Here is a 25,809-nt window from a genome sequence, read left to right on the forward strand (position 1 = left end):
ACACACACACACACACACACACACACACACACACACACACACACACACACACTTAACTCTAGAATGCAAGATAATCACCTCCAGTCATCTCTTCTCAAGTAATTTGATTTTCTTGTTCAATATGCTGTAATCCACAGACCCAAAGAAGTTTAGTAAAAGGAAGAACCAAAGTAGGATGCTTGAATCACACAGGAAGGGGAAATAAAATAAACGTTTAGGTAGATAGATGAACAGAGAAAACTGGGTGGTTGAGGAGGTGGGGAAGGGAAGAGTGGGGATCAAGTGTGGAGAACAGAGAAAGAGAGAGCTGGGATTGGTGGGTGTGTGGAGAATCTCTGGGATGAGTTAGAAACCTAGGACCAAAGAAAGTTCCAGGAATATATGAGGGTGACACAAGCAAAGACTCCTAGTAGTAGGGGAAATGAAACCTGAAATGGCCACCTCCTGTAACCAGGTAAAACTACCAATGGAAACCTTTACCCACCCATAAAACTTTTTACCTAAAATTTGTTCTATATAAAAGATGTTCAGAGATAAGATGGAGCAGAAGTCAAAGGAATAACCAACCAATAACTGGACTAACCTGAGCCAAAGGTAATGAGAAAGAGTCCTGACACTAATCATTGTTTTCTGCTGTACTTGCATACACTGTTATCTGAGCCTAGCATAGCTGTTATCTGATGAGGCTTTACCCAGAAACTAATGGAAACAGTTGTAGAGACCCACAGGTAAATATTAAGATGAGAATGAGGATTTGAAGGAGCAAGACAGGTTAAGGGTACCACAAGAAAACCTACAGAATCAACTAAGCTCATAGTAGTTCAAGAGACTAAAACACCTACTAAAAAGCATACATGGGATAGACCTAGGCCCCTACACATATATAACAGATGTGTAGCTTGATCACCATGTGAAACATATAATAAATGGATCAGATGGTGTCTCTGACTCTGTTGCATAGACTTGGATCTCTTTCCCTTAACTGAGTTTCTTTGGCTACCCTCAATAGAAGAAGATGTACTATGTGCTACTGCACCTTGCTATGCCAAGGAGTGTTGATAGCCATGGAAAAGCTCTCTTTCTTTGAGGGGAAAGTAAGGAGGCAGGGTAGGTGAGAGGGAGAAACTAGAAGGAGAGGTGGAAGGGGAAGCCGTGCTCAGGATGTAATGTAAATCAATCAATCAATCAATCAATCAATCAATCAATAAGGAATTCACATAGTAGAAGACAGTGAACTTCTATAGGCTGTCTATGATCTCCCCATATGCATCATAAAATATGAATACCCTACTCTGCACATGTGTATTATGTGTGTGTGTGCGTGTGCATAACATATATATGTTTAAACCCCAATGTAGGGGAATGCAAGGGTGGGGAGGTGGGAGTGCGTGGGTGGGTGTTGTAGTACCCTCATAGAAGCAGGGGGAGGGGAGGATGTTATAGGAGAGAGTTTCCAGAGGGGAAACTAAGAAAAGGTATAACATTTGAAATATAAATAAATAAAATATTCAATTAAAAATAAATGAATCTCTCATCTTCTTAACCAATATTTTTAAACTTATTTTATTAGATATTTTCTTCATTTACATTTCAAATGCTATCTCAAATGTCCCCTATAACCTCCCCTTATCCAATATTCTTATACTGGTCATATTTTTAAAGTTTGTTTTCTTATTGTTTCTAGAATGAGAATTTTTCTACAAACATGTTTGTGATTTTGTACTTATTTTCTTCAGACAGTCCTCAGCATGATTTTCACTAAAATATAACAAAGATAGTTAAGTAAAACATAAAACTTTGGCAAGTTTTCTTTCAAATTTATGAGAATTGTGCATAATTAGCATTGTTCTTATAATTCTGTCTCAAAAAATTGAATCTCTCTCCCCTCTCTCTCTCCTCTCTCTCTCTCTCTTTCTTTGAGACAGGTTTAATCCTGGCTGTCCTGGAACTCAGTCTGTAGACCAGGTTGGCCTTGAACTCAGAAAGCAGCCTGCTTCTGCCTCCCAAGTGCTGGGATTAAAGGTGTGTACCACGACTGTCAGGCCAAAGTACTGATTCTCAGCACAGGCTGGAAATATAAAAATCACACAGAACCTGTGTAGTCTCCTTATAGTAGTAATTAATAGCAGCTTTTGTTTGGTCACTCAGATATCTCTACCCTCTGGAACGGTAAGCTATATTACCACATAATCACTCTCTAGTATGACAAGAACATTTTTTAGTTCAGGGGAGATTTGTGTCTTCTGTGATGTTAGTAACTGAACATGATAAAACTTAGGTCAAGTCTATTCATAATCTTTTAGTTATGTAATTTAATTAATTAATTTTTGAGACTCATTGCATAATGTAATACAAGCAGAAGGAGAAATTCCTGTCAGCCTCTGAGAAATTATGCTCATGACATTTCCAGGTAGGTTTGTGATATTTGGTTCATCTGAATTCTCTAGTTTTGTTTGATTTGCACATACTTTCCTCACTTTTACAGATTTGAAAAGATAAAATGAGCAAACCTGTCTGCCCACATGATTTATACATGCCTGGCTACAGGATTATAATGGGCAAGTGAGAGGAGATATTCTCTGTATCAAAAAGGACACAAAAAAATCTCAACTCTGCCGTCCTGTTGAATTGTTTGTTTTCTGTAAGTTTTAATTACAGTGGTGAAGTCAAGCTGTATTCGCAGGGTTCTACACAGCTTGCAAAACTTAGTGCTGCAACAATTTCTATCCTTTAAGTCTTCTTCAGTTTGTAAGGGAAAAGTGTAAAGTGACGGCGTGGCTTGTGCATGTTCTCTTATGGTCCCATGCTTAAACAACAGGGAAATAACTTTGTTTGACCTTTATGATGAGGAAATTATTGAAAATTCCCGTCCTTTAATGTTGTTCTTCTTTTTTCCTTGCCTACTTCCTACTGACCTTTGTTGAACAATTCTGAATTAAATTGATATTTCCTTTGGTCTCTGTGATATTTACTATTGAAATATCATTTGCTTTGTGGATCATTTTAAGAAGTTCTTTATGCATATAGCATTGCTATAAATGAGGCTAGATACTTCATGAAGTCTTTTTTTCTCTCATCATTTGTATCCCCTGATCCAATGAGTCATTTGCAATATATGTATTCTAAATCAGAAAATACTGCTTTTATTGTAATTAAATAATATTTTAACTTATTCACGTATATTCTTTTCTTAACTGTTCTAGATATTCTATTATGCTTTTAGTATGCATTTGTCATTTAATAAATAAAAATGATAATTTTTAAATTCTTGTCAATACCAATGGCTTGGCTTCCACGTGGTATTTGTATTACATGAGATTTATAATAAAAATCAAGGACAATCGTGTGTTGTTTTAGAATACAACACAGAAGGTAAGTGAATTTGAAAGTATCTCTCAAAACTAAGAACTAATGAATCCATATTGAATTTTTATCTTTGCATTCTTTCTGATTGATACAATTCTTATTCTCTCCTTAGACATTTCTACAATTGCTACAAGAATGTGGAAACTTAATTTTGAAATAACTTGTGTTATGTGTCTCTTCTTTGAGCTTTGTACAAGCTGTATCTATATTTACTATCTCTTCAAACACAATAATATAATTAAAAATGTGACTTAAAATTTAAACAACTGCTGAATATGTGATTGTTACCATTGATTATCAATTTAAGAAGACTTTGAATTACCTGGGAGACAAGCCTCTAGGCACACTTGTTAGAGATAATCTGGATTAAGTCAGTTTCCCTCCATGCTAGTGATGAATTATATCATTTAGATTCATTAAGGTGGGAAGTGACACCCTAATAGTTGGTGGCACAGTTGTATGTGGTAGGATCCTAGACTGCAAGGAAAGGAGAAAGGCAGATAAGCACCAGTAGTCATCACTCTCTGTTCGCACAGTGCATGCCAAATAGACAGCTGCTTCCAGTTCTGGTCTCCTTGAATACACAGAGATGGCTGGTCCACTGAAACTGATACAAAATGTTGCAAAAAAAAAAAAAAAAAAAAAAAAAAAAAAGTCTTTCTTTCTAATGTCCAGTGTGTCAAAGTATTTTATCACACCATCAGAAAATGTAACTTGATGCACAAGACATTTGGCAGGACTTGTTTAAAGCATCTAAGCTCGGTTCTGAGTTTGTAAGATGGAGTAGTTCAGCCATGATGATTGTTAATGCAACCCAAGGTAACTCTGTCACTTGCTGTCATCAAGAACCCTAATTGTTATCTTTCTGTACAAACCAGCCTCAATAATTTAGATGAGGATTTTCTTAGGACAAACATTGTTCTATTTTCAATTCATGTCTTATTAGCCTACATTAATTGTACAGAAGTGATGAGTTAGCCATGGCATTTGTGTTTGTGTTGATAATATGCTTTAATCACGTTCATTTTCTCCTTACTGCCCTTCTTTCCCCTCAATTTCCCCACATTTCTCAAGTCAAAGAGCCTCCCTACTGCTTTACACTCTTTACTTATTTTTTAGTCTATATTTATATATGAGACTAAAACACCTTATATTTATATTTTAAACCATGAATATTTTCCCTTAAACTATGATCCATCAATTTTTGCAGATAGTAACATAGTTCATTTTTTATGGTTTTTCAGTCTGAAATAGATCTATCCCATATTTATTTATTTGTTTATCTTTTGATGGGAACAATCATTTTTAAAAATTTTAATTTTCAGAAACATTGACAAGAGTATATTTTCTATTAACCTCAGACAAATTTAAACAGTCTCAGAAAATTCCGATTATCCAAAGAGAAGATATATAACAGACCATTGAGAAATTAATGGATCCTTAATAATTTGCCCATCAAGAAGAAATATCAGGTTTATGGTGTTTTCTGGAAGTATGATGTAATGAGTCTCAATACAGCAAATTTTAAATAATTTACGTGATGACATTGGAAAGTGTTGGGAAGAGAGAACAAAAACTTATTTGTAAACCTGAACACACAGTGGCAGAACACAGGTTCCCATAACCCAAGTTCCCACAGCAGGTAAATACATGGCAATAATTAACCAGCCACACACTTTCCCTGTTAAGGAAATCTTTTGATGTCTTCATTCATCAGTATCTATATTAACACAAAATTTTATGTTCAGTAGAAAGACAAGTACAAATTATAATACTTGAAAATCTAGGATCTTCATTGATAGAAGCTGTCCTGAAATCCACTCCTCAGTGATGATGCTGATGAGTTGCTGCAATAAAATATAATGTGAATGCTACCATACCACTCACACATCTTAAAACATATGGGTCCTGCAGATTACATCCTGGTAAATATAATGCCATTTACTCAGAGGTAGTTCTGGAAATTAAACATTGCCATAAACATATGAACAATATCTTTACCTGAAAAAAATCTATAGATTTTAGTAAATTTTGCAAGTTTTATTAATGTCTTCCAGGTGTTGGGTAGAAAGCCCCAGGATCCAGGCCACCATTCTGAACCCTCATTAGTTTTGCCCTAAAAGGGGGTGGTGGCAGGCTCTTGTTTTCTTTACCAGATGTAGTTTTTAAAGACATTTTTTCTTTCTATGCATTGATAACATTTTAAACAGCAGTTCAATAGACTAGAAAAAATATTGTCAATGTTGGTTCTTGTTTCATAAACATCATTCTGTTCTAATGTTAAACAAGGATTTGTTAATCAACTTTTAAATTAATGCATTATGTATCACTACATTTATACATTCAACCATGTAGGAACATTTTAAAATAATAATCTCTTATGAAACATTTTAAAATAAGTATTTATGTCCTTATATAAATTTGAGCACATAAAGTGTAACTTTATAAATTATATTTTATAAATATATTTCTAGCATGATGATTTATTTTTATAAATATTTGTATATTATACATTTTACTTATTTGACTTCAAAACAACTCATTATATATTCTACACTGAAGACTCATACTGGTAATTCCAACTACCATGTCTGGGTTTAACAGAAGAATACATTACCATGCTATGATATGTATTTTTTATCATCCACCTGTCTTCACCAAGTGTTCTGCTGGTGTTCCTGTTAAATGGTCTTTCTGAAGTGTGAGACTTTCTTTATATGATGCTATCTATAGACCATGACAATGTAAAACTCATAGAAATTATTTTATTTTGAACTAGATGAATGAATAAAACGTCATAAAAGAACTAATGATTAAACCACCTTTTACTTACTGAGTCATTTTCCATGCTATAAATTATTTTCTCAATTAAATGATGAATATTTTCTATTGATTAATAATAATAGCAAACATTCTACTCTTTATTTCAATAACATTTGATGAATGTTCCACTTTGCCTTACAAAATTACATATAAACAAGATGATACAAAATATTAAAAATCAATGTTACTTTTGCTGTATTGGATAGAATCTGTGTTCCATTTCCAGTACCCACAACAGCAGCTCACAATTTCCCTCATGCCAGGTTCAGGGGATCAGTTACCATCTTTGAGCCTGAATGGACACCAGGCATGACATGGTGCACAAACATACATGCTGGTACTCAGACATATACATATTACAATAGAAAATAAATATTTAAGTAAATATCCCATTCCATAGAACTTAAATATAATACTATCCATGTAAGTGCAAGATTGCAACTTACCATAATAACTTCACTAATTGGGTTCAGATGTTGACTTTTGTGAAATGTTCAAAATGCCTCCTAATTAAGAGGCCTTAGTAAACACAGAGACTGATTAAATAATGTCAAATGAATAAAAGTTGCATAATTCTTATAAATGATTATTGTACTGGCTAGTTTTGTGTCAACTTGACACAGCTGGGATTATCACAGAGAAAGGAGCTTCAGATGGGGAAATGCTACCACGAGATCCAGCTATAAGGCATTTTCTCAATTAGTGATCAAGGGGGGAAGTCCCCTTGTGGGTGGTGCCATCTCTGGGCTGGTAGTCTTGGCTCTATAAGAGAGCAGGCTGAGCAAGCCAGGGGAAGCAAGCCAGTAAAGAACATCCCTCCATGGCCTCTGCATCAGCTCCTGCTTCCTGATCTGCTTGAGTTCCAGTCCTGACTTCCNTGGTGATGAACAGCAGTATGGAAGTATAAGCTGAATAGAATAAACCCTTTCTTCCCCAACTTGCTTCTTTGTCATGATTTTTTGTCCAGGAATAGAAATCTTGACTAAGAAAAATTGGTACCAGCAGAGTGGGGTATTCCTGTGACAACCTGACCATGTTTTGAGGAGGACTGGGGAAGGACTTTGGAATTTGGGGCCCGAAGATCTATTTGGTGTTAAGAGGTCTGTGAGATGTTGTATAGGAGCTTGGAAGATAATGTTGAGAACAGTGCAAAAGATGGAGGCTTGGCTTGCGAAATTTCAGAGGGAAAGTTTAAGACTCTTTTCAGGGCCATTGCTATTTTGGATTGTGAAGATTCTGTGGTTCTGGTTAGCTGAGGCTGAAGAATCAGCTGTGGTTAACAAGATACCAGAAATACTAAAGTGAAAACTTTGCATTACTGGGACTATTGATGCTGGTTAGCTGGAGCTAAGAAATAAGCACTGATTAAGAAGATAGCAGCATCATTGATGTGACATCTTCTGGGAAGAGTTTTCTGAGAGCACAGAGGCTATGCTCCAGAGATAGCCAAAGTTGTACCTTGTACTGGGGCTGGACTTGGTAATGTGTCAGAGTTACCCAGGTGGTACTGTTTTGAAGGCATGAATGGGTCATGCAGAGCAGCTGAGGCCATGGAATCACTATGAGAGGCCATGGAAGGCCATTGGTGAAGGTACAGCTTCAGTTGCAGTTGATGGCCCAGTACTGAAGGGGTCATGCAAAGGAGTTGAGGCTTGGCACCATGAAGAGAGCCTATGAGAGGCTAGAGTGGAAGCCTAGTTACAGTGGAAGACAGCAGCGTTTTGGAGATGCCAGTATGTTGAGATGACCACCAGGAACAGCAGCAGCAGTGCAGTACAGGCAGCTGGAGCTGGAGCTGAGAAGACAAGGTGTGTGCTACAAAGGTCATGGCTGGAGAAGTGNCCCAAGCCCTTGGGGGAGCCCAGAAGNTAGTGAGTTGGATCCCAGACATTGGAGAGTTGGAGATTGATTTTTGCTTTTGATTGTGATTGTACCCTAATATTTTTCCCTCTTGAAGGAAGTTTTTCAGTGAAGCCCACAGTTAAGAAACTTTGAATTTTAGAGTACTTTGTATTTTAAAAGATACTGGATATTTTAAAGGGATTGAACTTTTAATATGTATAAACTGTGGGACTTTTAAAGTTATTTATATCTTGGGGATGAATAAGAAGTAAGGGTTGAGGCTTACTAGTGATGTGTTTGTATGTCAAGTTGACAAGGGGTTCAATTGTACTGGCTAGTTTTGTGTCAACTTGACACAGCTGGGATTATCACAGAGAAAGGAGCTTCAGNTGGGGAAATGCCACCACAAGATCCAGCTATAAGGCATTTTCTCAATTAGTGATCAAGCAGGGAGGTCCCCTTGTGGGTGGTGCTATTTCTGGACTGGTAGTCTTGGTTCTATAAAAAAGCAAGGTGAGCAAGCCAGGGGAAGCAAGCCAGTAAAGAACATCCCTCCATGGTCTCTGCATCAGCTCCTTCTTCCTGATCTGCTTGAGTTCCAGTCCTGACTTCCTTGGTGATGAAAAGCAGTATGGAAGTATAAGCTGAATAGAATAAATCCTTTCCTCTCCAACTTGCTTCTTGGTCATGATGTTTTGTCCAGGAATAGAAATCCTGACTAAGACAGTTATAAATAAGGTTTTTTTGGAAGTTGAAGTGGCAATAAACTCGTATAGATTCATGCCATTAGAAAAATAAACAAAGAAAAAGATACTTCTTAGTTATATGTATTACAATAGATTCACCACATATTGAAATTAGAATGAAAATCTCATGTCATAGTAATATGTAGGATATTATTTTTATAACAGTTTCCCATTGCACAATATTTGTTCATTGTTTTTGAATTAATGTATATTCAATTAATTCTACATCTAGTTTCCTTTCCTTTTTAGTAATCCAGAGATTAGTCAAGGTTCTTTAGATGAATCAGATTTGCTAACTGCAAAGTATATATTTCTGGTGACAAGAGAATACCTAACACATACATAAATAATTTACTCCTAAACAGGATAAGTGCTAGGTCCTTAGCACAGACATAAACATAGATTAGACAGGGTATGTTGAGAGGAAGGAATATGCTGCCTTACATCTATGGAGAACAGACTAAGAGTGAGCAACACTCTCCTTAGCATATTTTCTCTGTCTGTCGGTCTTTCTGTCTGTCTGTCTTCATATATTTTTGTTTTATTGTTTTTCTTTGATTCATTATTTTCTTTGTGTCTTTCTTCCTTCATTGCTTTCTCTCCCTCTTAACTTTTTTTTTTTTAAATAGGACTCAAAGTTATTGGGTATGGAAATATAAGTGGCTCTGGGAGACATTGAGAGAGAGAGAGTATGGGATATAATAAACGTATATTGTATAAAATACTCCGAAAATATTAATATAAGAGAGGAATCATGCCTGGGTCTGCATGTTGGGGTCAATGATATCTTGATCAATAGTGAAAAACTAAACCATGCGGAGACTTCTATGCACCTGAAAGAAGCACTTAGGTGACAAAAGAAATTTTTCTGTCTTCACAGAGGATAAGCAAACCAACTGCAAGAAGCATAATTTGAAAAGATGAAGAAGTGAGAGATAAACATTATTAAAGAGAAATTTTGAATGAACTGTTATTTTATATCTGGATCTTTACAAGTGGATTCTCAAAGGATACTTACCATAGAAATATTTTTCTGAGAAACTTGGAGTCATTGTTATAAACATGGAAGAAAACTTAAAGCACAGGTATGATTTATTTTCTTGGATTTAGCAGTTCTATATTGAATCAAAGTACTAACTTCTGTGAAACCACTCAGCCCAGAACTTTCTTAGTGCAAGACTATGATTTCAGGCAAATACCCAGACTTAGTCTGTTCATTCAAGGGCTCTACAAAACAGCAAACACTTATTATCTTTGATCTTACCTGCTTATATCCAAACTGAGTTTTCACATTCCACTAAAAGTGATCCCTCAAATCAAGCAGTGCCTAAGAGAATCTAAATATGCATGCAATAACAATGAAAGAAGAGGCCTGGAATTTGAAATATAGTATAAAGTGGTATATGTGAGGTGATAGGTAGGTAGGTAGGGAGAGAGAGAGAGAGAGAGAGAGAGAGAGAGAGAGAGAACGAATATAAATTTGTAGAAAAATTAAGACTTTATTATCTATAGGGCTTCATTTTTAGGATAGTCTTCAAACCCATATGCTGCTGTTCCCTGATAGAATGATGAGGTAGGAGGAAAGTGCTTGTGAGCAGACCACCAGTGAGTCCTTCCATCAGATGACTAGGTTTCATGGGTCTTGCAAAGATGTTCTCCTGGCCTTTACTAAAAGAAGCAAAATACGTTCTGGAAAAAAATTTAAGTGAGAGTGGAGCAATCTTACCATCTTTTAGTCATTTTATTTTTGGAGGTTATATAATAATTATTCATTTTTCTCTTTCATTTCTTCCCTTCTACTAACTCTCTCACACTACCTTGATGGAAGTAAGTTACAATAGCAGCAGCAACACAGAGGATGTCGCTAAATATGTACATGATTTTTAAAATTTAACTATATATTTTGAACTAGAGGAATAATAATATGTAAAGAAAATAAAATTGGTATATAGGTAGTGTAATCACAAAAAAGAGGAACAACCTATTAATTTTGTAAATTAGGAATTACTTATAAGATCATGTCAAAATTTACAATACAAAAATAGACCATATACATTTTTTCAAAATTGTGAATTAAACATATGAAATCATTGTAAATTGTCATCAAGTCAGTAAGGTCACTGTATGGCACTCATAGCATTGTGGTTAGTTTAACAAGGTAGATGCTAGTCATGATAAAGATGACATACAGATTATTATAGACATATGATGCAATGTCTGAAATTTTATTTAAAAGGAAGCTTAGTTTTTAATATAGAGAAGAAATTCTGGGAAAATTTTAAATCATGGGAATATAGAAAAGGAATATAATGGACTAAGGGGCAAGGTACAAGTTTCACTGAAGGATCCCACTCATTTTAGGACATGAGATGAGAGTTGCCCTACTTACCCGTGGGCTTCTTCATCTCCCACACTGGCCACATCTCTTCTCCAGCTTCTTAGACTCCTGGGTTAGGTGCATGGCTCTACGATGTCTCTGTCTTCTGTGGCTTGCCATCATTGTTGGAATTCCATAGTTGTAGACACTTGGAGACTAACATGCCTCCTGTTTATATTCACAGCTTTCAAAAACCAGGCTCAATGAGTTAATATTTGTAGAATTAAGAATTCTATTACAGAATTTCTATTATACAAATTGTATGTAAAATATAAGGATTTATTTATGGAATTGGGGTTCAACAGTTCATCTGTCATGTGGATTTCATATGTAAAAATAGTTTGAATTGGAAAAAACCCACATATAAAGATCATAGTTACTGTGAAAGGAAAACCAGAGAAAAATGTAAGTGCCCTCTTGGGTATTTCATCAGCCCCCGTCCAGTTATAGATTTCTTTATTATGTGTTTGCCAATATCTATTAAAGCATGCTAATGAATCTCATAAAATAATTTTTTATCCTTATTTGTTTTATATCCAGAATATACGTCAATGTTGCAGACAATGAAAATTTGTAATACATGTTATTGTCAAGAAATATTGGGAAACCCAGTATGTGCCTGCAATTGTTCTCAAAACCTGTTTTGCTGTTCTCCATTTCTGTGTTTCACAAAGTTTATTTTTGGAAAACATGTTGTTTTATCCTACGTTTAATTTTAAACAGGCAAGATTTTTTGTTAAATAAAAAAGTTCCATAGTATAATTATTCTTTGAAAATTTCCTTCATATTCAAAACCACTTGTATTTATTGTCCTTGTCAGGAATGAACGGAGCAGTTATACACTACTCATTTTAATTTGAAACATTCTTACTAATCATTATAAAAATTTTGGCAATTCAACAAAATTTTGCATATATTCTAAGTAATCAAATGTATTATCCACATTAAAAGTATTTTAACAAATATGACACTGATATTTTATGAGTTATTTATTTTTCAAATGAAATTATTAAAGAAGGCTTTTAATGTTTTGTTCCAAATAACGTATTTCGTTCAAACATATCAATGTTTTAAGCAGCGGTATACTTTTTAATGATTTCATTAGAGTGCATCATCACTACGCAGATTTGATTGCATATATTTCTCTTCAGTGTATTAGGTGTAGATTAGTTTGGGTGCAGCAAACAGTAAGATTTGTCTCATAGTGTCACTTATTTAGATGATGAGGAAAAAATTCAATTACTCTAAATGAATAACCAGTGTACAATTAGAAAATTGAAGAGAGAGATTTGCTTCTATTTTTTTTTCAGTTAGATTGCAGCAGAAATTATGTCAGCCCTTGGACTCTCACCATAAAAATAGTTATGAGCAATAACTGGAATCTGCTAGGAGAAAAATTTCCATAATAACAGCAGAATGAGTATGCTTGTCATCAACAATATTGCATGACTGGTGCACAGAGAATACAAAAAGATGCATTAATATCAGTGATACAATTTCATTTTGTACTGCACTGCATCTTCCCAATTACTTAGTCATGGGTTAAAGTTGTTTACACATATGATTTTCTATTCAATTCAGGTATCTCTGTATACTATCAAGCACTTTATTGATGACAACTTAAAATAATGCATAATGTCTATCTTAAATGAGATTACAATTACAATTAAACAATGTGAAAGTCAAATCTAGCAGTAGCATAAAAAGCACACTCCCCTTTGAAATCTGAATGCATTTCACCTTTCTACAGACAATTTTCAATTATATCCATGCAATGGCCACTCACACAGCTAACAATTGTCCAAAAACCAGCACAAAGGCTGCTTCATATATCTACTAGTAAAGAGTTTTATCATGGTCTATCATTTCTACAATTTCCTAGAAAAAGCTATCCCATTTCTCTAAGTTGTACATTCCATTTAATTTTAAGAATTAAATCCAAATTAACTTTTTAACTCTTTGGGTCAACATTAATTTCTCTTTCAGTTAATGTTTGCATATGATTGGCAAATCTGATGCACTTTTTCTCTAACTTTATAATATATGTTTATTTCATTTGGTAATCATTTTTTCTCAAATAGCCAATGTTGTCTCAATTGTTTACTTTATTACTTTTTAAATAAAAGTAAACCTTATTCTACAGGTATTAGTAGCTTACAAAGTTAATGATCATCTAAATTGTGTAGACAATATGCTCTTTCTCTAAGAAACAAGAAGATGGCATTGAGGAAAATTATTCAAGTAACTTTAATAATTAATTTGGATTATAACTCTGCTTCTGTGTTTAAACATTTTCATTGGGAGTTAAACTCTTAATTTCAAAATATCTATTAAAAATAAAGAAAAATAAAATCCAAAAAAGTTGCAAATAATGTAATGCCTTCATCTGTTTACTTGGCCTCCAAAATGGCTGTATTATTTTGTCAGTCATGGCTTATGTTAGCTCCACAGTTTAATAACTTCATCTATATAACTGTATGTGATGGTGATGTGTAACCATTCAAGATTTTCTTGATGGTGAACAGAGGTCTGTCTCTCTCTCTCTCTCTCTCTCTCTCTCTCTCTCACACACACACACACACACACACACACACACTTTCATCTTTTTTCAGTATGTATAATAGCAATTGGTATGATTGATTGTAACATCATTTACAACTGTTGACACATACACATTTATTTCTCATTACTTGTATGAGAGTTATTCATAACTTTACTTTAAAAGACTCTTGAAAATTCAAACATTTTTTGAGGATCTTGTAAAGAAGTCCAAGAAGACTTCTTTCTGACATGGAAAGGTTGTTTTAATGTTTGGTGTGAGCTAATATTTATTCTTAAAATCAAGGTAATTAAGGTTCCTTTCCCAAGCTTATTTATCTTTTCTCTTACCTCCGACTCTACCTGAACAAACTGATTACTGAGTATTCTCTATGGAGCAAATAACATGTCATTAAATTGTGTTTGACATTTGGCAAAACAATCCTGTAATCTATCCAAGAGAACATAAGATTATGGGAAATGAGGCTGATTTGGCCATATTGGATAGATTCAAAACGGTAACAGAGTGTCAGGCTTGTATTTGAGTCACTAGCACTGTGGGCATCTTTAAAATATGATCCAGCCGAACCACAGGAAATACAAAAGTGTGATGCATGGCTTTTCAGTAGAATTGGTAGCACCCTACACCATCATGTAAGGTTACAAATCGAGAAAACACAAAGGGGGCTAGTACAACATAATTCGGGTTCATATGATTTTCTTAAAGGTTGTAAAGTGCAGTACAATAACAAAGCACAGGTTTTTCAGGCCATCCCGTGTTCCTTTTAAAAGGTTTGACTGATGTCTTTACCTCCAATTTCATGCTTCGTGTATGATGAAAGCCACTGGAAGATATTTACAAAATATGGACTCTATAGTCATACAAAATTGTAGATTAAAAGTTTTCTTGCTCAATTGGAAATATATTTAGCTTTATGAGGTGGGAGTGGAAGGGTAAGTGGGAGGGGGAGCACCCTCATAGAAGCAGAGGGAGTAGGAATGGAAGAAGCAGGTTCAGGAGGGGAAACCTGGGAAGGGGATAACATTTGAAATGTAAATACATAAAATATCCAATTGAAAAAGGAAAAAAGTAAAGCAGTAACTTAAATTGGATCTTTCTTCTAAAATAATCTGTGCTTCATATCGTTTTCAAGGAAGTTTGCCATGTGAGCAATAGTACTTAACCATGCAATTACCCACAGAATCTGTAACTCTTCAGTACTTCATAGTTCTCTCTTACATACAATAGGGTGTATTTAGCAGTTGAACTCTGAAGAATATTAATCATGTGATGTGATCCATGAAAGATATTAAATAATAAAAGATTTTATTACATCAATAATAATGGACTATTGAACCTGCTAAGCATGTTATAAATATTACCTTCTATGAATTTTAAAAGGTACACTAAACACCATTTTACATGGAAAATTTGTTGAATTGCTAATTTTCTTACAATATTTATGGAAACTGAATATCCATAGGCCACTAAAAACTATAAGTAATTACAAATATTTAGGTTTCATTGATTCAAATTTTTTCTGCATAACATCAAAAACTTACGGTAAGCAGTGCATTTTATCAAATATCAAAAAACACGAGTGTTTACTACTTTACTCATAAGTCTTGTATAAATCATATAAAATTAGAAATTGCAGTTTATAAAATAATGCTTGCTATGTGTTTCAGTGTTCCCACAAGCTGGTCATGCTACTAAATCCTCCTGTTCTCAACACTAATCATCATGTAATGGCTCAGTGCATTGCTCTATATCTTTGATGATGCTCAAGTCAAGATTCTGTAAATCCATATACATGAAATATGCCAGTCAGAACATGTCAGGAGTTGTGTTTACTGTGAGTCATAATTGACTCAAAAACAAACAAACAAACAAAAACCACAAACAAAAACAAACAAACAAAAGAAAACCCAACCAAACAACTAGAACTGTGGTAAGACTGTTTACTTTTGAGTGAACACTTTTGTGATGTTTTCTATTGAACATTCAGATAAGTAAATATATTGTCATTATTTCTAAATATTTATGCTTCTTTCCATAGACTAATGCCACTGTCAGCCTGTGACAGAGACTCTCCTTATTCAGAGTGTAATGGTTAATGGAAAGACTCATTTACTGTCTACTGTTGAGAGCAAATGGATGCTATGAACTCTGTGGTCAAAATATTGAAAATTCCTGAAGTTTTGCTCTTAGTTCTATATCACTCTTTGTTCAAGTACCATTAAACATCACAGAAAATACCAAGGACACAATAAACATAACAGAGGAAAGAAAAAGTACCTTTAAACACTGTCATTTAGATATGACACTGTCAAGCAATCACCTAGGAAAACAATTCTCTAAATCTATCTACTAGGCATTGAACACCTTTTTCCTGCAAGATAGTCATATGCCCATACATTACCAGCTTTCATCTTATGTATTGGGAATATAATGATCAACATGTTAGATTGTCCTTTATAAACTATTTATATCCTATACTCTCATCTTGAGCTACACAAGTCCTGAATATGTGAGTCATTGTAAAATATAGGTATTATATACATTTAGGTCATCTGTGATTTCTACTTTTAATATTCCTCTTTTCACAAGGGGAGCATCTCTTGGATGCCTCCAGACATTGCTTCTAGCTGTGGATCTCAGTGAATTATTCAGTAAGTATAACAATATTACTTTTAGATGACTATAGTTAAATTTAGATTCAGTAACCCCAGATTCAAACTAACGAGTTATTAGAGCAGCATATTTCACTGTTTTCTTTCATGTAATCTTAATAATGAATCAAACTGAATCACAGGATCCCTGCATAGACTCTAATTTAAAACTTTGACACCTTTGAAGTCCAAGGTATTTTTAGTTTATCTTTATCTTACAGAGATCAGTTGCTAAAAGATGAATATAAATTGGGTTATTGATAAAATCTTCAATTATATCACCCCATGTGTGCTATGCATTTTTTCTGCAATCATTAGGACTTCACATGACATTAAGAACATTTAACATAAATTAAATACTAGAGAATGAACTTTGCTGAAAATATGCCCTCCTGAATCTGAAGATATATTCTAGTGACTAGGGGGCTCTTATCTGGCTCTTTGATTTATCTTCCATACAGTCTACCATTTATTTAAAACTGTGAGATTGATTTATGTATTAAGTATCTGAAGGAGGTTAAAGTAGCTCATCATTTTTCTTCTGCTTAAAAGTCTTAGATCTACATTAAGATCACTTTCCATTTCTCCAGGCCCTTTAAATTGTGTTCTTAGGTATGAGCAATGAATTACTTGACAGAGAAAGGTTTCATCTGTACTGAAAACTTCTACTGCATGATAAAAGGAATTTATGCAGTTTTTGTGCAGTCCATAATGTTTGCTGGCAGGTGACTGTGACAGACAGGGCCGAGACAGCACCTTCATTTCACAGATCATACAAAATAGCTGCTGAACCACAGAGAGGATAAAGCAAAGGATAAGAACTCCAACTCACTTCACTGATGGAGGACATGGCGTATATTCGCCTTTCTACCTATGAACAGATTTGCAGTGCATAAGGAAAACTAAACTTTCCAAACTGAAAAGGTGTTTGGGGAATGTTTCAAGCTAGGAAGAAAACATGCTCTACAACTAAGATTTTCCTGGTTAAAAAAAGGTTTGATATGAATTTCAAATATATGACAAGATATTAAAAAATACAGATGGTATACTATGATCCCATTAATATGAAATATTCAAAATATGGGAATTAATAAAGAAAGAAAGTAGATCATTAAACAACAAGAATTGAAGTGAGAGAATGGAAGATAGGTAAGAAATCAAAGGGCTCTTATCTTTGGAGGAGATGAAAATTATTGCCAAATGAAGTAATGAAGGGTTAAATAACTTTGTGAATGAAGAAGTACCAAATTAATTGGTCATTTAAACAAACTAAATGTGATAGAGTATTTATATCTCTGAAAAATTACACCAGACACAACCTTTCAAGGAAATTAAAAATCATCAGATTCCTGAACCGCACAGGTAAGCTTTCTTTCCTACACTTATCTTTGCTGCTCTCAGCTCAGGGACTTCTGGACCAGGCCAGGATTCCCTGAGCAGCCTGCTATCCCAGAGGAACCTCCATTCTCTAGTACCTCTTCCTCTGCCTATATCAGATCTGAGACTTCTGAACTACTCAGATTAGCTTCCATTCCTTTACCCAATTTCGCTGCTTGCTGAGCCCTCTGGATCAAACCAACTGCCCTGAGCATCCTGCTAGCCCAGGTAGACCTCCATTCTCTTGCCACCTCTTTTTCCCCTTCATCAGACTCTCAAACTATACAAGAAAGCTTCCCTTCCTCCACCCAGCCTCCCTGCTTTCTGAGTCCTCTGAACAGGCCAAGCTGACCTGAGTAGCATGCTATCCTATCCCAGGGGGACCTCTATTCCCTGACCAACCACCACTCCTTCATCTGCATCACTCCTGAACCATATATTTAAGCTATCCTTTCTACACTCATCTTTCCTGCTCTCTCATCCCTCTGTACCAAACCAAACTGCCCTAAGTAGCCTGCTAGCCAGGGTGACGTCCATCTTCCTGCCAGCTCTCTACCCTACTTTGTCAGACTGGTGATCCTGAACCATACAGAATTGCAGGTCAATAACCATGAACAGTGATACTCATCAGAAGCCTATCACTCCAGGATCTGCAAGTGTTATAACCTCCACCCAATACCTACTACAACAAGAACATCCAGAGGTCTAAAGGCCCATGAAAAAGCATAAAAAGTCAAAGACAGGTCCATACCACACATCCAATGCCAGGCTAATTCACTACATAGAAAGGGAAGACCACTTCATACTCATCAAAGGAAAAACAAACCAATATGATATTTCAATTCTGAATATCTATGGTCCAAAAACAAGTGCACTCACATTTATATAAAAAAAAAAGTTACTCAAGATTCAATCACATATCTAGCCACATACATTAATAGTGGGAGACTTTAGTATCCCACTCTTACTAATGCACAGGACATCCACACAAAAACTAAACAGAGAAATGATGAAACTAAAAGACATTATGAAACAAATGGTCCTAACAGAGATTGAATATTTCACGCAAAGACAAATATACCTTCTTCTGACTATCTCATGGATCCTTCTCCAAAACTGACAATATAGTCAGACACAAAACAAACCTTAATAGACACAATAAAACTGAAATAATGGCTTGTATTTTATCAGACCACCATGGATTAAAGCTGGACTTCAACACCAACAGAAACACAAGAAAGTCTACACACTCTTGGAAATTGAACAACTCTTTACTCAACAAGTTCTGGGTTTGGACAGGAATAAAGAAAGAAACTAAACAAGAATTAAATGAAAATGAAGACAAAACATACCCAAATTTGTGGGGCACATTGAAATAGTACTAATAAGAAAGTTCATAGCACTAACTTCCTCCATTAAGAAATTAAAAGAAAAATAAAACTAGAAAGTTCTTATATCTGCAATTTAATAGTACACCACAGAGCTCTAAAACAAGAAAGAGGAAGAGGAGGAGGAGGGGGAGGAGGAGGAGTAGGAGGAGGAGGAGGAGGAGGAGGAGGAGGAAGAGCAGGAGGAGGAGAAGGAGCAGGCATACCAAAGACGATTACAGGGTATGAAATAATTAAAATCAGGGCTGAAAGCAATTAGTTAGAAACAATGAAAACAATACAAAGAATCAACAAAACCAAGATAAACAAACCCTTAGCAAAACTAACCAAGAGACTGAGAGACAGTATCCAAATAAACAAAATCTGTAGTGAAAAGTGAGACATAACTGAAAAGACCAAGGAAATTCAAAGAACAATTAGGTCTCACAGCAAAAGCATGAACCGTACATGGAACCCCCACTGATCTCAACTTTTTACTACAGAACAATAATGATTTAAAAAATTCCAGTTCTGGTACAGAAACAGACATCTTGATCAATGGAATCAAATTGAAGACCAAGAAGTAAACCCATACACGTCTGGACACTTGATTTTTGATAAAGAAGCCAAAATCATACAAATGGTGGTGGATGTCTATATATAAAGAATGAATATAGATCCATATTTATCACTCTGCACAAAATTCAAGTCTATGTGGATCAAGGACCACAACATAAAATGAGATACACTAAATTTCATAGAAGAGAAAGTGGGAAATACACTTGAATTCGTTGGTACAGGAGACAATTTTCTGAAGAGAGTAACAATTGCTTAGGCTTTAAGATCAACAACTGATAAATTATAACTCATGAAACTGCAAGTCTTCTGTAAGGCAAAGGATATTATTAATAGGATAAATTTGCAGCCTACAGATTGGGAAAAATCTTCACAAATCCTACACTTGTCAAAGGACTAATATGCAAAATTTACAAAGAACTCAAGAAGTTAGACACCAACAACCTAAATAATTCAATTTAAAAATGGGGTACAGAACTAAACAGAAAGTTCTCAACAGAGCAATATCAAATTGCTGAGAAGCTCTTAGAGAAATGTTCAAAAAGCCCTTAATCATGAGGGAAATACAAATCAAGACCACTGAGGTTCCATCTTATAGCCATCAGAATCGCTAAGAGCAAAAACTCAAGAGACAGCACATGCTTCTGAGAGGATGTGGAGCAAGGCAAACACTTCTTCATTGTGGAGGGGAATGCAAACTTCTACAACCACTGTGGAAACCAACTTTGTGGTTTCTCAGAAAACTGGAATTAGTTCTACCTCAAGATCCAGCTGTACTACTCCTGAGCATATACCCAAAAGATGTTCCACCCTCCCACATAGATACTTGCTCAATTATGTTCATACCAGCTTTAGTCATAATAGCCAGAAAGTAGTAACAATCCAGATGAAAATGGATAAAGAAAATGTGGTACATCTACACTATGGAATAGTATTCAGGCATGAAAAACAAAGACATCAGGAAGTTTGCAGGCAAATGGATAGAACTTGAGAATATCATCTAGAATGAGGTAACTCGATACCAAAAGGACATATATGGTATGTAACAATTTATAAACGTATATTAGCCATAAAATACAGGTACCATGTTTTACTCCACAGACCCAAAGAAGCGAAACAAGAAAGAAGGCACAAGTGAGGAATCTTGAATCAGAATAGAAGAGGGAATAAAATACTCACAAGAGGGAGATGGAAGAGGGAACTGGGAGAGAGGGGGCATGAGTAATGGAATCGGGGCAGTACAGAATTAGGTGTGGGGTGGGACAAGAGGGATGACCAGATAGTCACAAAAATTAATGGAAATCTACAACTGACAGGGTTGAGGATGTGGAGGGCATCTCTTGAACGAGACAGAGATCTGGGATAAGGGAGGTATATAAGAATCAACGGTGGTGACCTTAGATGTGATTCCGTACAGTAGGGATATGGAACCAGAAGAGGCCACCTCTTATAGCTAGGCATAAACCCTAGTGAAGCGATATAGGCACCAATTCACCCACAAAACTCTCAACCCAAAATTTATCCTTAGACATCAATAACTCTAGACACAGGGTAGTGAGCAGAAACTGATGGAATGGACAACTAATAACTGGCCCAACTTAAGACCCATACCATGGGCAAGCACTAATCCATAGCACTATTAATGATACTTTGTTATGTCTCCAGAAAAGATCATGTTGTCCTCTGAAGGCTCCAATCTGTAGCTAACTCAGACAGCCACAGACACCCACAGCCAAACACTAGATGGAGCTTGGGAACTCTTTTATTGTTGTTCTTGTTGTTCTTTAATCATTTATTTACAATCTAGTCTTTATCCCCCTCCCGCTCCACCCTCCAACAACTCCCCCTGTCTCCAAGAGGATATCACCACCCCTACCCCATCAGACCTTCTCACTCTCTGGGGCCTCAATTCCCTCAAGGGTTAGGTGTGTCTTCTCTCACTGAGGCCAGACCAGGCAGTCTTCTGCCGTGTATGTGTCAGGACCCTAAAATGTATGCTGCCTGGTTAGTTAAGACTGCCAGCTGGTCTTCCTATTGTGTCACCATTCTCCTCAATTTCTTCCAGCCTTTCCCTAATTCAGCCACAGGGTTCCTAGGCTTCTGTACATTGATTGGGTATAAGTATCTGCATCTGACTCTTTCAGCTGCTTGTCAGGGATCTCTTGGAGGGCAGCCATGCTAGGCTCCTGTGGTTAAGCACACCATAGTATCAATAATAGTGTCAGGCCTTAGAGCCTCGAGCTTGGAGACTTATGGAAGAATAAGAGGAAAGACTGCAGGCCAGAAAGGGATGAATCGCCATAGGAAGTTACTGTCTTCAAAATGTTATAAACCATGTGTTTTCTAGATTTCCAAAACTTTAATGCCCATGTGTCCATATTGCTAGAGACAGCACTGGACTTTTGATGGAATATGGACAAATAGAGTTATTACACATCTAGACTCCTTACCTCTACTGATAATATTAACAGTTTTGGGAGATACTTTGAACACTGGTGGAGAAAGAATGAAGTTAGGTGGGCATGAAGTTTTAGGGAGGAATTGACCTCGCAAATAAGAAGTAAAGGAAGAATATGATCAAAATATATCAAAAAAGCCCCCAAACATTACTAATATCTATTCCTTATAACTGGTAGAAGGACATTGCCATCATTAAATTAAGTATGTAATAGATTTTTCTATAATTACCTTTTAGAATTTCAGTACTATGTTCACCATAGTTCATTGAAACAACTATTAAAATATGCTTTCTACTTATTAAGTAAAACTTCTTCCTGTGTATATAACCACTAAGACATATACTGTAAGATCACATTTTAATGTGTTTCATTTGAAAGATGTTCCAGAGAAAAAGATGCTAATGAACTTTGGATGCTAAGATAAAAATTAGACATAGGAAAATTCCTACTTATGAATAGAATTTTAATAAAACTTAAATAAATAGAAATTCAAATATTTATGAAACCTCTAAAATAAAATTCTCTAAACCTTCTGGTATGATTAAACATAGTGTTTCAGAATGTCATCTTATTGCTCTAATATGATAATGGAGCTATTGATTCACTTAATGTAATGGAAAACTATGATTAAATGTTTGCCGACCAAAGCAGACTATAGATTTTATTTGCTAGACAACAATGACATTCAGATTCTCTACATATTACTTCATTAATATTCAAAATATGAATTCCATAAGAAAGAGACAGGGGCAAATAAAAGGAACGGGGAGACACGGGAAGGAAGAAAATGGTTATAGTTTTAATGACTCCAGAAATTCGTAGTAGTCCAAGGGAATACACTAGAACATAGTGTATATCTCCTTCAATTTAACTTACACAAAGAAGTAGTGATATATTTCTTTATCAGAATAATTTTGAAAATCATCACAGCTACTTCCTTCACTGTAAAAAATGAGAATAAATTGTTATCCAAACTACCTCAAACTGTATATAGTGAAATCATACAGTTCACTTATATTCTGTTACTCTTCTTTGAGTACGGTTCTTCTGAGTTGCTTGCATCTGGTATGCATATGATATGCTTCTATAGGTAAAAGGTATCCTTTTCAGTCTTCAAATGAGGCAGCTGAGACAGGGATGGGAAAGCACTTTCAGGGCATTTGTCTAATCTAATTATACTAGAATGTTATTCTTGCTCTTTATTCTGTGGTATTTATCATACTGGGGACAGTTACTGCGTGAAAGAAAGCAAGTGATGGCGAAAGGCAATAGAGCTATCAATGGGCCTTGTTTTCCTGTGATCTTAAAGTAGAAGGATTATAGGTAAAATAAAAAGAATCCCTACATTAAAAAAACAAAAAAAAACAAACAAAAAATAAAACTAATAACCTATATAAACACTGGGCTAAAGAATCAAGTAGATTTCTATCAAGAGAAGAAAGACATGCAAATGGTCATGGTTATAGTACAATTGGGTAGAAATGTAATTTCCCTTTTTTAAAAGTATCAATTAAAAGTCAATAAATTTTAGATCTTATCTTTATTACATCATGATTAAAAATAATACTGTTTTACACTTTAACTTTTGTTAAGTAACTAGATTTTATTTTATATATTTCTTCCTACATTAATTTTAACAAAACACAGAAAATATTTAATAATATTTCATGCTGCACTAGAGAAAAAATTGATAATGCCAGCCAGTTTATACATACAAACATGTTGTAATTGTGTGGATAAATGTAATTAAAAAAATTAAATTACATACTGGGGCATATTTGTAAATATGTGTCATTTATATGACAGTATCAAGTTCAGTAAATATTCACATTTTATCAGATATTATTTATCTAAAAATTTTAAGGTGTATTTTGGATACGTTCAAAGAAATATTCAAATTAATATATAATAAAGGTTAAATATTTACCGAATTTTATTGCTATCATTTTATTTTCAAGCTAGATTATATGGTTTGAAAAGTACTGATTTTCTACTTTGCAAATTGATCATTTACATTACAGGTAAATCCTGTTGTAATCATAATAATGTTATTCATTATTCACAATGTGTTATGCATGATTACCTTGATGTGAGTTGCATTTAGAGTAATGGAAAAATGCAGTCAAACCTAAAAAATGAAAACTAGAAGATGGCACTTGCTATGTTAGAAAAATTCACAGCCCCACTGACTGAGTATGCAGTTGTTGACTGTATTAATTACATTTGCATAGCAATGTTTTATTTCTGTTTTTTTGACATTGAGCAAATTATGACCTATATATGTCATAATCTGGAGATAATTTTTAATTTAGTAATTTTCAATACATGTTCCATGTGTAAGCACATCAATATCATATTATTTTATTTACTATTACTAGGAAGATATAATAGTCTGGCTTTGGTCCAATATCAATATTTTGGTCTAAAATCAATATTTTTGTATAAGCAATTATAAAGAGCTGAAACTGGTATTTTGTTGTAGATGTTATTTTGTGTTTCAAAAAACAAAGAAGATAATGTGTACAAATTCCACTGAAAGAAACTGGATCTTCAAAATATAAATACAACACACCAAACTGAGTCTGTCCCTTGAATGCATTTAGATAAATCCTGAACTATTGACCATAGAAAGCCTGCTGGCAGTGAGCAGAAAGAACACAAAGGTATGTCTCTAATGCCATGGTTTCCTGTTCCTTCGGAGCTTCCTAGTTACATAGATGTAGGAATCACTAATGTCGCATGTGTAGAGTAAAGCTCACTAAACAGATGTCGATGAAAATATTAGCTATAAGCTATCGCTCCAATCAAATACTTCCACAAGCATGAGTGAGAAACACATGTTTTTTTTTGTTTTTGTTTTTGTTTTTTTTTTACTTCCTACCAATAGAAGTTAACAAAACACATTTGAAGAAAACAATTGCCATTAACACTATATTTTGCCACATGAAATGGTAGATGCAACTGGAGGATTATAAGTGCTAGTTCAAAATGTTTTTATAGAAATATTTATAAGGAATTATAAGACTATTTGCACTAAATTTAAATAAAGTAAATAACTTCACAGAGTAAATGAAGAAATAAAATCTAAAATGCAGATATAATAGGAAAAACTTCAATTTTCTTTTTTCTAGCTTATAATCTAAATTTTTTAATGTTTTAATATTAATAAGAACTATTATGACTCAAACCATTTTATGGTTATGATCATTTCAATTTTCATAGTTGTTAAAAAGAGGATTTCATTTTGTATGTATTTGCAAACATGAAAACAGCTTAATATTACCTATAATGGTTGGAGGAATGACTAATGAAGATAGAGCAGGATTCTAAAGAATGTTTTTTTCCTGTAATACTTTAAAAGCCATTAAAAATATCCTAATACTATTAAATAAATCATGTTAAAGCACAACTCTATTTTCTATATATCCTTAGCTGGTATTTTTAAGGGTTCAAACCAGGACTAATGAAAGAGGTGCCTATTTAGCATAGCAAAGCAGACACTGGTCACTATATTTTCCCTTCATTCTTCAGTGCCTACCTGTTACAGGGCCCTGTGGCTGCCATCCCCAGCCCTTTCCCTAAACCTCTCCAATGCAGTTCACAGGGCTGCTCTTCCCTATATAATTCAACCCCTCTCCTCTCCTCTCCTCTCCTCTCCTCTCCTC

The sequence above is a fragment of the Mus pahari genome, chromosome 8 (assembly GCF_900095145.1).
Source record: "Mus pahari chromosome 8, PAHARI_EIJ_v1.1, whole genome shotgun sequence".
Lineage (NCBI taxonomy): Eukaryota > Metazoa > Chordata > Mammalia > Rodentia > Muridae > Mus > Mus pahari.